Source organism: Sturnus vulgaris, chromosome Z (genome assembly GCF_052056855.1).
Source record: "Sturnus vulgaris isolate bStuVul1 chromosome Z, bStuVul1.hap1, whole genome shotgun sequence".
Lineage (NCBI taxonomy): Eukaryota > Metazoa > Chordata > Aves > Passeriformes > Sturnidae > Sturnus > Sturnus vulgaris.
This window is the reverse complement of record NC_142283.1, coordinates 82,142,601-82,157,050: the sequence shown is the minus strand read 5'-3', so window position 1 is coordinate 82,157,050 and position 14,450 is coordinate 82,142,601. Positions and strand designations below refer to the sequence as shown.

Sequence of the window (14,450 nt, the reverse complement as noted above, 5' to 3'; positions counted from 1 at the left end):
CACACTAAAGACACACACTGCACGATAGACAAATGACACGACAGACACCAGGACCGCTCTGCCCTGCGCACGTCAGCATTACAGGACTTACCCTTTATATGGCCAAAGGGCACACATCTTGGACACCCCCATCTCCAAAGCTGGCTCAAAAACCCTCCCGCAGAGTCCCGAATCCACATCCCGCTTTCATCCTCCCTGTGGGCGGAAGCCCTTGACTTATCTCTCCGACGTCCGAAGATGAGAACCCACGGCAGTTGTAAAGGGAGGCCACCTCATCCTCTGCAATTTCATGTTCTCACCAGGCTGCTGTCACTCATGTCAGCCGCTATAAATGAAATCAACCATCAGTGTATGATCTGAGCAGCACCATCGGCCAAAACACGACAATTCTGCCACTCACCATCTCCTGACAACACTGGAGGGCCGCACGCTTTGGCCACACGCAGAGCCTGACGCCGTCATCACAGGGTATGCGTGGCTGAGGGGGGGACAAGGTGATGCGACATTGCTCAAACTTGAGTGCACCCACACTACTCCACCCTACCTCCCCAAATCACCACAGCTCCTTACCTATTCCTGAAGGTTACCTGGATGGCATCTTTAAACAGGAAAAGGTCAAGGCTTCATCACAGGCTCCTGGAATACTTCCCGAGTTCTCAGGACAGTGCAAAACCACTTTTCTTAGCGAGGAGGGGTCTCACCTTAATAAAAGTGCAATGCCTAAAACACACCAACAGTAACGGATGCTTAGACTTGCACCAGAAATTGAGACCTTTACCACAAATAACTGCTTCTGTCACTGCTCACCTTGCCCACTTCCACCTGACAGCTGATATCCAGCATCACTTCCTAAAAATAAAGAGAAAGAACAGTGCTGTAACACAGCCACCACTTATGCTTCCCCGGCGAGGACAGTCACCGACCTGCTTGGGGCAACCCCCTCACCCACAATGGGGCGCTCTGCTTCTGATTTAAACCATCTGCATCTGAAAGGAAGTTATGACAAAGGTTAAAGCCCTGCACAGCTCCAGAGGCCTTGTTTCTACCTAGGAAAACCATCCAGAATCCAAATATACTCTGCATTACAAATTTCAAGTCCCCAGCATTTATGCTTTTACCCCCACTCCCACACTGCGCAGCAGGGCAGAACGATCCCAGGCCAGACACGCAAACGCCTCTGACACAGGGGATGACAAACAAGGGGACGCAACAGCAAGAGAAAACTCATTCAGAAGAGCGACTGCAAGCACAGAGAGAACGAGGAAGGACACGGTTCGAGATGAGAGCGACGCTGACCTGATGAGGCTCAGAGAAGCCGGCAGGAACAAGATGCTAACAGGACGATTCATTCCAAGAACCGCAAAGATGGATGCCTGAGAATCCTATGCTCAGAATCCTCTACCTATCTTCACACTCCTGTAAGTCCTACTCCACTGAAAATCAATCTCTGCAGCGCAGAGAACAAGACCTTAAAAAAGACATCTCATCTCTCTTGAGACGCATCCAATCAGATAACGATGCCTGTCCAAGCTCCTGAATCAAAGGTTTGATGGCACCGGTGCCAGGCTGAGGAAGGAAGCAATCAGAGATGGCAAGAATGACGCCAGAGTTTCCAGAAAGAACCTTGAAGGACAAAGGAAAAAGACATGCCACACGAGACACACTAAAGACACACAGAGCACGATAGACAAGTGACACAACAAACACCAGGACCACTCTGCCCTGCGCACGTCAGCATTACAGGACTTACCCTTTATATGGCCAAAGGGCACACATCTTGGACACCCCCATCTCCAAAGCTGGCTCAAAAACCCTCCCGCAGAGTCCCGAATCCACATCCCGCTTTCATCCTCCCTGTGGGCGGAAGCCCTTGACTTATCTCTCCGACGTCCGAAGATGAGAACCCACGGCAGTTGTAAAGGGAGGCCACCTCATCCTCTGCAATTTCATGTTCTCACCAGGCTGCTGTCACTCATGTCAGCCGCTATAAATGAAATCAACCATCAGTGTATGATCTGAGCAGCACCATCAGCCAAAACATAACAATTCTGCCACTCACCATCTCCTGACAACACTGGAGGGCCGCACGCTTTGGCCACACGCAGAGCCCGACGCCGTCATCACAGGGTATGCGTGGCTGAGGGGGGGACAAGGTGATGCGACATTGCTCAAACTTGAGTGCACCCACACTACTCCACCCTACCTCCCCAAATCACCACAGCTCCTTACCTATTCCTGAAGGTTACCTGGATGGCATCTTTAAACAGGAAAAGGTCAAGGCTTCATCACAGGCTCCTGGAATACTTCCCGAGTTCTCAGGACAGTGCAAAACCACTTTTCTTAGCGAGGAGGGGTCTCACCTTAATAAAAGTGCAATGCCTAAAACACACCAACAGTAACGGATGCTTAGACTTGCACCAGAAATTGAGACCTTTACCACAAATAACTGCTTCTGTCACTGCTCACCTTGCCCACTTCCACCTGACAGCTGATATCCAGCATCACTTCCTAAAAATAAAGAGAAAGAACAGTGCTGTAACACAGCCACCACTTATGCTTCCCCGGCGAGGACAAACAGTCACCGACCTGCTTGGGGCAACCCCCTCACCCACAATGGGGCGCTCTGCTTCTGATTTAAACCATCTGCATCTGAAAGGAAGTTACGACAAAGGTTAAAGCCCTGCACAGCTCCAGAGGCCTTGTTTCTACCTAGGAAAACCATCCAGAATCCAAATATACTCTGCATTACAAATTTCAAGTCCCCAGCATTTATGCTTTTACCCCCACTCCCACACTGCGCAGCAGGGCAGAACGATCCCAGGCCAGACACGCAAACGCCTCTGACACAGGGGATGACAAACAAGGGGACGCAACAGCAAGAGAAAACTCATTCAGAAGAGCGACTGCAAGCACAGAGAGAACGAGGAAGGACACGGTCGAGATGAGAGTGACGCTGACCTGATGAGGCTCAGAGAAGCCGGCAGGAACAAGACGCTAACAGGACGATTCATTCCAAGAACGGCAAAGATGAATGCACGAGAACCCTACGCTCAGAATCCGCTACCTATCTTCACACTCCTGCAAGTCCTACTCCACTAAAAATGGATCTCAGCAGTGCACAGCTGTCAATGGCAGCTCAGAATAAGACAGTAAAACACTTCTGATTGGATGCTTCTAAAGAGAGATGAGATTCTGATGCCTGTCCTAGCTCCCGACTCAAAGGTTTGATGGCACCGGCGCAGGGACAGGAAAGGTGGGAATACAGATGCTAAGAATGATGCTAGAGGTCCCAATAAGCCCCTCGAAGGACAAAGGCAAAAGACATGCCACACGAGACACACTAAAGACACACACTGCACGATAGACAAATGACACGACAAACACCAGGACCGCTCTGCCCTGCGCACGTCAGCATTACAGGACTTACCCTTTATATGGCCAAAGGGCACACATCTTGGACACCCCCATCTCCAAAGCTGGCTCAAAAACCCCTCCCGCAGAGTCCCGAATCCACATCCCGCTTTCATCCTCCCTGTGGGCGGAAGCCCTTGACTTATCTCTCCGACGTCCGAAGATGAGAACCCACGGCAGTTGTAAAGGGAGGCCACCTCATCCTCTGCAATTTCATGTTCTCACCAGGCTGCTGTCACTCATGTCAGCCGCTATAAATGAAATCAACCATCAGTGTATGATCTGAGCAGCACCATCAGCCAAAACACGACAATTCTGCCACTCACCATCTCCTGACAACACTGGAGGGCCGCACGCTTTGGCCACACGCAGAGCCTGACGCCGTCATCACAGGGTATGCGTGGCTGAGGGGGGGACAAGGTGATGCGACATTGCTCAAACTTGAGTGCACCCACACTACTCCACCCTACCTCCCCAACTCACCACAGCTCCTTACCCATTCCTGAAGGTTACCTGGATGGCATCTTTAAACAGGAAAAGGTCAAGGCTTCATCACAGGCTCCTGGAATACTTCCCGAGTTCTCAGGACAGTGCAAAACCACTTTTCTTAGCGAGGAGGGGTCTCACCTTAATAAAAGTGCAATGCCTAAAACACACCAACAGTAACGGATGCTTAGACTTGCACCAGAAATTGAGACCTTTACCACAAATAACTGCTTCTGTCACTGCTCACCTTGCCCACTTCCACCTGACAGCTGATATCCAGCATCACTTCCTAAAAATAAAGAGAAAGAACAGTGCTGTAACACAGCCACCACTTATGCTTCCCCGGCGAGGACAAACAGTCACCGACCTGCTTGGGGCAACCCCCTCACCCACAATGGGGCGCTCTGCTTCTGATTTAAACCATCTGCATCTGAAAGGAAGTTATGACAAAGGTTAAAGCCCTGCACAGCTCCAGAGGCCTTGTTTCTACCTAGGAAAACCATCCAGAATCCAAATATACTCTGCATTACAAATTTCAAGTCCCCAGCATTTATGCTTTTACCCCCACTCCCACACTGCGCAGCAGGGCAGAACGATCCCAGGCCACACACGCAAACGCCTCTGACACAGGGGATGACAAACAAGGGGACGCAACAGCAAGAGAAAACTCATTCAGAAGAGCGACTGCAAGCACAGAGAGAACGAGGAAGGACACGGTCGAGATGAGAGCGACGCTGACCTGATGAGGCTCAGAGAAGCCGGCAGGAACAAGATGCTAACAGGACGATTCATTCCAAGAACCGCAAAGATGGATGCCTGAGAATCCTATGCTCAGAATCCTCTACCTATCTTCACACTCCTGCAAGTCCTACTCCACTAAAAATGGATCTCAGCAGTGCACAGCTGTCAATGGCAGCTCAGAATAAGACAGTAAAACACTTCTGATTGGATGCTTCTAAAGAGAGATGAGATTCTGATGCCTGTCCTAGCTCCCGACTCAAAGGTTTGATGGCACCGGCGCAGGGACAGGAAAGGTGGGAATACAGATGCTAAGAATGATGCTAGAGGTCCCAATAAGCCCCTCGAAGGTCAAAGGCAAAAGACATGCCACACGAGACACACTAAAGACACACACTGCACGATAGACAAATGACACGACAAACACCAGGACCGCTCTGCCCTGCGCACGTCAGCATTACAGGACTTACCCTTTATATGGCCAAAGGGCACACATCTTGGACACCCCCATCTCCAAAGCTGGCTCAAAAACCCTCCCGCAGAGTCCCGAATCCACATCCCGCTTTCATCCTCCCTGTGGGCGGAAGCCCTTGACTTATCTCTCCGACGTCCGAAGATGAGAACCCACGGCAGTTGTAAAGGGAGGCCACCTCATCTTCTGCAATTTCATGTTCTCACCAGGCTGCTGTCACTCATGTCAGCCGCTATAAATGAAATCAACCATCAGTGTATGATCTGAGCAGCACCATCAGCCAAAACATGACAATTCTGCCACTCACCATCTCCTGACAACACTGGAGGGCCGCACGCTTTGGCCACACGCAGAGCCTGACGCCGTCATCACAGGGTATGCGTGGCTGAGGGGGGGACAAGGTGATGCGACATTGCTCAAACTTGAGTGCACCCACACTACTCCACCCTACCTCCCCAACTCACCACAGCTCCTTACCCATTCCTGAAGGTTACCTGGATGGCATCTTTAAACAGGAAAAGGTCAAGGCTTCATCACAGGCTCCTGGAATACTTCCCGAGTTCTCAGGACAGTGCAAAACCACTTTTCTTAGCGAGGAGGGGTCTCACCTTAATAAAAGTGCAATGCCTAAAACACACCAACAGTAACGGATGCTTAGACTTGCACCAGAAATTGAGACCTTTACCACAAATAACTGCTTCTGTCACTGCTCACCTTGCCCACTTCCACCTGACAGCTGATATCCAGCATCACTTCCTAAAAATAAAGAGAAAGAACAGTGCTGTAACACAGCCACCACTTATGCTTCCCCGGCGAGGACAAACAGTCACCGACCTGCTTGGGGCAACCCCCTCACCCACAATGGGGCGCTCTGCTTCTGATTTAAACCATCTGCATCTGAAAGGAAGTTACGACAAAGGTTAAAGTCCTGCACAGCTCCAGAGGCCTTGTTTCTACCTAGGAAAACCATCCAGAATCCAAATATACTCTGCATTACAAATTTCAAGTCCCCAGTACTTATCCTTTTACACGCACACTGTGCAGCAGGGAAGAGCGACCTCAGGCCAGACGCACAAACACCTCTGACACAGGGGATGACAAACAAGGGGACGCAACAGCAAGAGAAAATTCATTCAGAAGAGCGACCGCAAGAACCGAGAGAACGAGGAAGGGCACGGCCGAGATGAGAGCAACGCTGACCTGATGAGGCTCAGAGAAGCCAGCTGGAAGAAGATGCTAACAGAACGATTTATTCCAAGACCCAAAAGGTTGGATGCCCGAGACCCCCTACGCTCAGAATCCTCTACCTATCTTCACACTTCTACAAGTCCTAATCCAGTACAAGGCATCTCTACAGTGCACAGAACAAGACCTTAAAAAAAGACATCTCATCTCTCTTGAGAAGCATCCAGTCAGATTCTAATACCTGTCCAATCCCTTGGGTCAAAGGTTTGATTGTAACAGTGCCAGGCAGAGGAAAGCAGCAATGAGAGATGCTAAGAATGATGTCAGAGTTTCCAAAAAGAACCTTGAAGGGCAAAGGGAAAAGACATGCCACACGAGACACACACTGCACGATAGACAAATGACACAACAAACACCAGGGCCGCTCTGCCCTGTGCACCTCAGCATCTTCAGATCTACGCTACATATGGCCAAAGGGGACTCAGCTTAGACATCCTCGTCTCCAAACCTGACTCAAAAACCTCGTCCAAAGAGTCCTGACCCCACATCCCACTTCCATCCCCCCTGTGGGTGGAAGCCCTCCACTTATCTCACGGACATCAGGGGATGTGAGCCCATGGCAGGTGTGAAGGAAGGCCATCTCATCCTCTGGCAATTCCGTGCTCTCAAAGCGCTGCTGTCACTGATGTCAACTGCAATTAACGAAATCAAATATTAGTGCATTATCTCAGGAGCACCATCAGCCAAAGCCTGACAGTTTTGATGCTCACCATCTCCTGAAAATGCCTGCACTCTCGGGCCACAGGATTCGGCCACATGCAGAGCCTGACGCCGTCATCACAGGCTATGCGTGGCTGAGGGGGGGACAAGGTGATGTGGCATTGCTCAACCATGAGTGGACCCACACCAATCCACCTTACCTCCTCAAATCACCATAGCTACTCACCTCTTCCTGAATGGCATGTCCAAACAGGAAAAGATCAAGGCTTCATCACAGACTCCTGGAATACTTCCTAAGTTCTCAGGACTGCAGAAAACCATCTCTCTTGGCCCATTGGTGAGGGGGGAGTCTCACCTTTATACAAGTCCAAGCCTAAAACAAACCAACAGTAATGGATGCTCAGTGTTGCACCAGAAACTCAGACCTTAAACACAGATAACTGCTTTTGTCACTGCTCACAGGGCCTGTGGGGGCCCTGCCTCCGCTGAGCAGGAGACCAAAGCTTCACGCCTGCCCCAGGGGGGCTGCAGGGAGGCCATAAAGGCCTAAAAATGCTGAGGGGCTTCAGGGGTGGCCAAGGCACAAAGCCAAGGGCCGTGGGCAAAAGGCCCTGCCCTGCTTACAGGGTGGCCTGGGGGAGCTCCATTTCCCCCCTGGCCTGCACACACTGGGGCTCTCACTGTCCTTTTATAGGGTCGCCCCGCTCTCCAGCCAGCCAAAGCAGCAACAGTGGCAAAAGGCCAAGGGCAGCAAAGCAAAGACCCAGCCCTGCTTACAGGGAGGTCACCCAGCACACACGCAGTCAGGCACCTCCCTCTCGCTCAGCCACACTCGCACAGACACTTGGCCCCTCCGTGTTCCTCAAGACACCCGAACCTCACTCGCGGCACCTGCATCTCCCTCGGTGTCCCCATGGCCCTCAGCACAATTCACAGCTCCTGCTTCTCCCTCAGTGAAACACAGGATACCTCATCTTGAAGCCCACAAAATCCACTGCACAGTAACTCAGCTTTCCCCTGCGACAACTTCATTCTGTCCCTCAGAAATCACCTCAGATTCCGCCCTAAAACGTCCTTTCTGAATACTATAGATTAGCTCTGGTTTATCCCGAAAATATACTTTACAAAACAATTCAGCTTTTCCCTGAGAGCAGTTCATTCTGTTCCACTGAATTTGCCAGAGATACCACCTTAAACCTCTCACTAGGACAGGCCCAACTGATGAAAACCACAGCTTCAGGAAAGTATCCTACAGCACTGGATTGTCTGATGTATCAGAGCTTCCACTTTCCAAAGACTGCCACAGGCAATTATTTTATGACAAGTGGAAAAGGATTATTAAATAAAAGGAGATTATTAGCAATAAGTCAAGATGAATTTTGCGATGTCCAGTCCCTCCAGACCAATTGGCAGAGATCCTCCACCAGGTCACCAAGAAGACTTACTTGCAATTTTCAGAATACAAAGCAGCATAGATCAGTTTCACATAGGAATTAATCAACTTTTTGACAATGTTCATTCCCACAACAGAAAAATGTGAGAGGTCGCTGGCTGTCCTCAGTAAAATGGCTTCCAGAGCTTGAAAGATTAACAGCATCTGCAGGACAGAAAAGTAAGTTAATATCTGACTTGAAATTATTACCTGAGCAAACAGTAACAACCGCCATTAAGAAAAAGAATAACCCCCCTCCAAGAGGAAAGCTTCCACATATGAAAGTGACATTAACTTCTAGATTCTCTCCCAAATTAATGCTTCCTCTTGGAAAAGATCACTTCTGAGAGCATGTAGTTTCAAGAAACCAATGCTTCAAGTGATGGTTGCTCCCAAGTGGAGAACAAAAAATGAAATATGCTGGAAGAAAACATTGGGGCTGTTCCAGTCTCATAATTAATTCCTTCCAGAAGAATCCAGAAGCCGTACAGCATCGGGGCTGTGCCCATTACAAACATCAGCCCCTGTCAGCAATAGGATATTGAGCAAAGGCTGTCACTGAACATGACACAGACAAAAACAATACTGAAAGGCAAAGAACAGCAAGTGATGGTTAAAAAGACATGCAATGCCATACTACATTGCAAGCAGTTAGCAATGCTGCACCAGCATTCACAGTGAAAAGCTGTTGAACTCTTTGTTCATTCATCATATTCTGATGAGGACTAATCGTGCCCAGCTGAAATGAGAAAAATGAGGTCAACTTTACCAATGGCATCTGAGGAATACTGATGTATAAGAGAGGTATCTAAAGACATTTACTTTCACTAGCTTACTTTAGTTTTGCTTTTTTAACTGCTTCTATTGATCTCCTTATTTCCTAAAAGATATTTTGATAACACTTAAAGAACCCTAACAGCCTGATTTACACAGGACTATTGGTTGTGTGTGTCACTAAAGCCAGTAACACCCACAAACAGAAGAGAGCATCTGGCACTTGGTAGGTGCTTCTGCCACTGCTACTTCCAGGAAAAAAAAAAAAAAAAAAAACAACAAAAAACCCACAAACCCAAAACCATATTAAATTACTAAGAGTTGTTTACACCACAAAGCATTTATTCACAGAACCGCTGAATTTCCTAAGCTGGAAAGGACCCACAAAGATCATCCAGTCCAACAATCGGCCCTGCACAGACACCCCAACAATCCCACCCTGGGCACCCCTGAGGGTATTGTCCAAACGCTCCTGGAGCTCTGGCAGCCTTGGGGGCTGTGCCCATTCCTTGGCGACCTTTTCTTGGTTCTTCTCCAGCGTGAGATTGTTGGGATTGCAGCTGCTAGTCCCTGAATTACAACCCCCATATGCAACTTATTTCACTTTCAGGCTTCCTTTCTGCATTGAGAAGTTTGAATATCTCAGCACATTCCACGGAAATTTTCACGTGTCCCTCCACGACATCGTACACGTGGGGCAACGGCAGCGTCTTGGCGGCGGACACCAAGTTCTCCAGCCCTGCAAAGCCACAGTGTCACCCGGGGGCCGGCTCCGGGTAGGACCCTGAGGGGCCGGGCCATGCCCATGTGCGCCATCCCCAGCAGGATCGCGGCCACTCCCACGACTTGCCCGGGGCCGCCCCCGCCTGCTTGCCCGGCCCATCCGGCCCGGGGCCCCCCCCCCCGGCTTGCCCACCTTGCCCGGCCCGGGGCCCCACACCCCGGCTTGCCCGCCTTGCCAGGCCCGGGGCCACCCATCCAGGCTTGACTGGCCCCGGGCGCCCCCCGGCCCGGCTTTCCCGGCCTGGGGCCCCCAATCCCAGCATGCCCAGCCGGTGGCCGTCCCCCCCCGGCCTTGCCCGGCCCGGGACCGTCCCCCACCCCCACCTTGCACGGCCCGGGACCGTTCCCCACTCCCGCCTTGCCCGGCCCGGGACCGTCCCCCACCCCCGCCTTGCACGGCCCGGGACCGTCCCCCACCACCACCTTGCCCGGCCCGGGACCGTCCCCCACCCCCGCCTTGCCCGGCCCGGGACCGTCCCCCCCCACCTTGCCCGGCCCGGGACCGTCCCCCACTCCCGCCTTGCCCGGCCCGGGACCGTCCCCCACCCCCGCCTTTCCCGGCCCGGGACCGTCCCCCACCACCACCTTGCCCGGCCCGGGACCGTCCCCCACCCCCGCCTTGCCCGGCCTGGGACCGTCCCCCCCCGCCTTGCCCGGCCCGGGACCGTCCCCCCGCCCCCCATTCGTGTAGCCAAGCCTGGGGCCCCCCATCACGGCTTGCCCAGCCCCGAGGCCTGCCCCCCCGTCTTGCCCAGCCCCAGGGACCGCCCCATCGGCTTGCCCGAACCCGGGCTCCCTCCCCCCCCCCCCCCCCCCCCGGCATGCCCGGCCTGGGGCTCTCCCCCCAGCCTTGCCCGGCACGGGGCCGCCCCTCGGCTTGCCCGGCCCGGGGCAACCCCTTAGGATTGCCCGGACCGGGGCCCCCGCCCTGCTTGCCCGGCATGTCCTGCCCGGAGCCCCCCCCGGCTTGCCTGGACAGCGGCCACCCACTTCGGCTTGCCCGGCATGACCAGCCCGGAGCGTCCCCTCGGATTGCCTGGCTTGCTCAGCGCCGAGGCCCGCCCCCCCGTCTTGCCCAGCCCCAGGGACCGCCCCATCGGCTTGCCCAGCCCCGGGGCCCGCCCCCCCCCCAGCTAGCCCGGCGTGGGGCCCCCTCACTTCGGGGCGCCCCTCGGCTTACCAGGCTTGCTCGGACCGGGCCCCCCGCCCAACTTGCCCGGCATGACCGGCCCGGAGCCCCCCCCCCGGCTTGCCTGGACAGGGCCCCCCCCCCTTCGGCTTCCTGGCGTGACCAGCCCGGAGCGCCCCCTCGGATTGCCCGGCTTGCCCAGCCCCGAGGCCTGCCCCCCCGTCTTGCCCAGCCCCAGGGACCGCCCCATCGGCTTGCCCGAACCCGGGCTCCCCCCTCCCCCCCGGCATACCCGGCCGGGGGCTCTCCCCCCGGCCTTGCCCGCAACGGGGCCGCCCCTCGGCTTGCCCGCCTTGCCCCCCCGGGGCCCCCCGCCCTGCTTGCCCGGCATGACCGCCCCGGAGCCCCCCCCGGCTTGCCTGCACAAGGGCTCCCCCCCTTCGGCTTGCCCGGCATGACCAGCCCGGAGCGTCCCCTCGGATTGCCTGGCTTGCCCAGCCCCGAAGCCCGCTCCCCCCGCTGGCCTGGCGCGGAGCCCCCCCACTTCGGGGCGCCACCTCGGCTTACCAGGCTTGCCCGGACCGGGGCCCCCCCACCCTTCGGCTTGCCCGGCATAACCAGCCCGGAGCGTCCCCTCGGATTGCCTGGCTTGCCCAGCCCCGAGACCCGCCCCCCCGTCTTGCCCAGCCCCAGGGACCGCCCCATCGGCTTGCCCAGCCCCAGGGACCGCCCCATCGGCTTACCCAGCCCCAGGGACCGCCCCATCGTTTTGCCCAGCCCCGGGGCCCGCCCCCCCCCAGCTGGCCCGGCGCGGGGCCCGCCCCCCCCCAGCTGGCCCGGCGCGGGGCCCCCCCCACTTCGGGGCGCCCCCTCGGCTTACCAGGCTTGCCCGGACCGGGGCTCCCCCTCGGCTTGCCCGCCTTGCCCCCCCCGGGGCCCCCCGCCCCGGCTTGCCCGGCCCGGGGCAACCCCCCCTTCGGCTTGCCCGGCATGACCTGCCCGGAGCGTCCCCTCGGATTGCCTGGCTTGCCCAGCCCCGAGGCCCGCCCCCCCCGTCTTGCCCAGCCCCAGGGACCGCCCCATCGGCTTGCCCAGCCCCAGGGACCGCCCCATCGGCTTACCCAGCCCCAGGGACCGCCCCATCGTTTTGCCCAGCCCCGGGGCCCGCCCCCCCCCAGCTGGCCCGGCGCGGGGCCCGCCCCCCCCCAGCTGGCCCGGCGCGGGGCCCCCCCCACTTCGGGGCGCCCCCTCGGCTTACCAGGCTTGCCCGGACCGGGGCTCCCCCTCGGCTTGCCCGCCTTGCCCCCCCCGGGGCCCCCCGCCCCGGCTTGCCCGGCCCGGGGCAACCCCCCCTTCGGCTTGCCCGGCATGACCAGCCCGGAGCGTCCCCTCGGATTGCCTGGCTTGCCCAGCCCCGAGGCCCGCCCCCCCGTCTTGCCCAGCACCAGGGACCGCCCCATCGGCTTGCCCAGCCCCGAGGCCCGCCCCCCCCAGCTGGCCCGGCGTGGGGCCCCCCCACTTCGGGGCGCCCCCTCGGCTTACCAGGCTTGCCCCGCCCGGGGCCCCCCCTCGGCTTGCCTGGCATGCCCAGCACGGAGCCCCCGCCCCGGCTTACCCGGACGGGGCCGCCCCCCGGCTTGCCTGGACAGGAGCTCCCCCACTTCGGCTTGCCAGGCATGACCAGCCCGGAGCGTCCCCTCGGCTTGCCCGGCCCGGGGCAACCCCTTAGGATTGCCCGGACCGGGGCCCCCGCCCTGCTTGCCCGGCATGTCCTGCCCGGAGCCCCCCCCGGCTTGCCTGGACAGCGGCCACCCACTTCGGCTTGCCCGGCATGACCAGCCCGGAGCGTCCCCTCGGATTGCCTGGCTTGCTCAGCGCCGAGGCCCGCCCCCCCCGTCTTGCCCAGCCCCAGGGACCGCCCCATCGGCTTGCCCAACCCCGGGCCCCGCCCCCCCCCAGCTGGCCCGGCGCGGAGCCCCCCCCACTTCGGGGCGCCCCCTGGGCTTACCAGGCTTGCCTGGACCGGGGCCCCTCCTCGGCTTGCCTGGCATGACCAGCCCGGAGCCCCCGCGGGACTTGACCAGCCCAGAGCGCCCCCCCCGGCTTGCCCGCCTTGCCCCCCCCGGGGCCCCCCGCCCCGGATTGCCCGGCCCGGGGCAACCCCTTAGGCTTGCCCGGACCGGGGCCCCCGCCCAACTTGCCCGGCATGACCGGCCCGGAGCCCCCCCCCCCCCGGCATGCCTGGACAGGGCCCCCCCACCCTTCGGCTTGCCCGGCATGACCAGCCCGGAGCGCCCCCTCGGATTGCCTGGCTTGCCCAGCCCCGAGGCCTGCCTCCCCGTCTTGCCCAGCCCCAGGGACCGCCCCATCGGCTTGCCCGGCCCCGGGGCCCGCCCCCCGCCCCACCTTGCCCGGCGTAGCCCCCCCCCCCCCCAACTTCGGGGCGCCCCCTCGGCTTGCCTGGCTTGCCCGGACCGGGGCCCCCCTTGGCTTCCCTGACATGACCAGCCCGGAGCGACCCCCGTTTTGCCCGGCCTCGGGGCCCGTCCCCCGCCCGGCTTGCCCGGCATGACCCGCGCCGGGCCCTCCCCTTCGGGGCGTCCCCTCGGCTTGCTCTGCATGACGATCCCGGAGCGCCCCGTCGGATTGCCTGGCCACGGGGCCCGCCCCCCCGTTTTGCCCAGCCCCAGGGACCGCCCCATCGGCTTGCCCGAACCCGGGGCCCGCCCCCCCCCAGCTAGCCCGGCGCGGGGCCCCCCCACTTCGGGGCGCCCCCTCGGCTTACCAGGCTTGCTCGGACCAGGCCCCCCGCCCAACTTGCCCGGCATGACCGGCCCGGAGCCCCCTCCCGGCTTGCCCGGCATGACCGGCGCCGGGCCCTCCCCTTCGGGGCGTCCCCTCGGCTTGCTCTGCATGACGATCCCGGAGCGCCCCGTCGGATTGCCTGGCCACGGGGCCCGCCCCCCGTTTTGCCCAGCCCCAGGGACCGCCCCATCGGCTTGCCCAGCCCCGAGGCCCGCCCCCCCCAGCTGGCCCGGCGCGGGGCCCCCCCACTTCGGGGCGCCCTCTCGGCTTACCAGGCTTGCCCCGCCCGGGGCCCCCCCTCGGCTTGCCTGGCATACCCAGCACGGAGCCCCCGCCCCGGCTTACCCGGACGGGGCCGCCCCACCGGCTTGCCTGGACAGGAGCTCCCCCACTTCGGCTTGCCAGGCATGACCAGCCCGGAGCGTCCCCTCGGATTGCCTGGCTTGCCCAGCCCCGAGGCCCGCCCCCCCGTCTTGCCCAGCCCCAGGGACCGCCCCATCGGCTTGCCCAGCCCC

The 14,450-nt window shown here is 58.6% G+C and overlaps 2 long non-coding RNA genes across 7 annotated transcripts; both read right to left on the bottom strand.

Moving 5' to 3' along the window:
- Nucleotides 1-440: 440 nt before the first annotated feature.
- Nucleotides 441-1,880, bottom strand: LOC148219981 (uncharacterized). Its single transcript, XR_015799567.1, has 3 exons — nucleotides 1,751-1,880; nucleotides 808-986; nucleotides 441-720 (listed from the first exon to the last, which is right to left on the bottom strand). It is a non-coding gene; the product is annotated as an uncharacterized LOC148219981 (long non-coding RNA).
- Nucleotides 1,881-6,339: 4,459 nt separating this feature from the next.
- LOC148219980 (uncharacterized) lies at nucleotides 6,340-13,936 on the bottom strand. Of its 6 annotated transcripts, none has more exons than XR_015799212.1 (3): nucleotides 13,916-13,936; nucleotides 7,239-9,957; nucleotides 6,340-6,984 (listed from the first exon to the last, which is right to left on the bottom strand). It is a non-coding gene; the product is annotated as an uncharacterized LOC148219980 (long non-coding RNA). The 6 variants fall into 6 exon arrangements; XR_015799214.1 differs by lacking the exon at nucleotides 13,916-13,936 and adding an exon at nucleotides 12,746-12,764; XR_015799213.1 differs by lacking the exon at nucleotides 13,916-13,936 and adding an exon at nucleotides 12,673-12,691.
- Nucleotides 13,937-14,450: the final 514 nt, after the last annotated feature.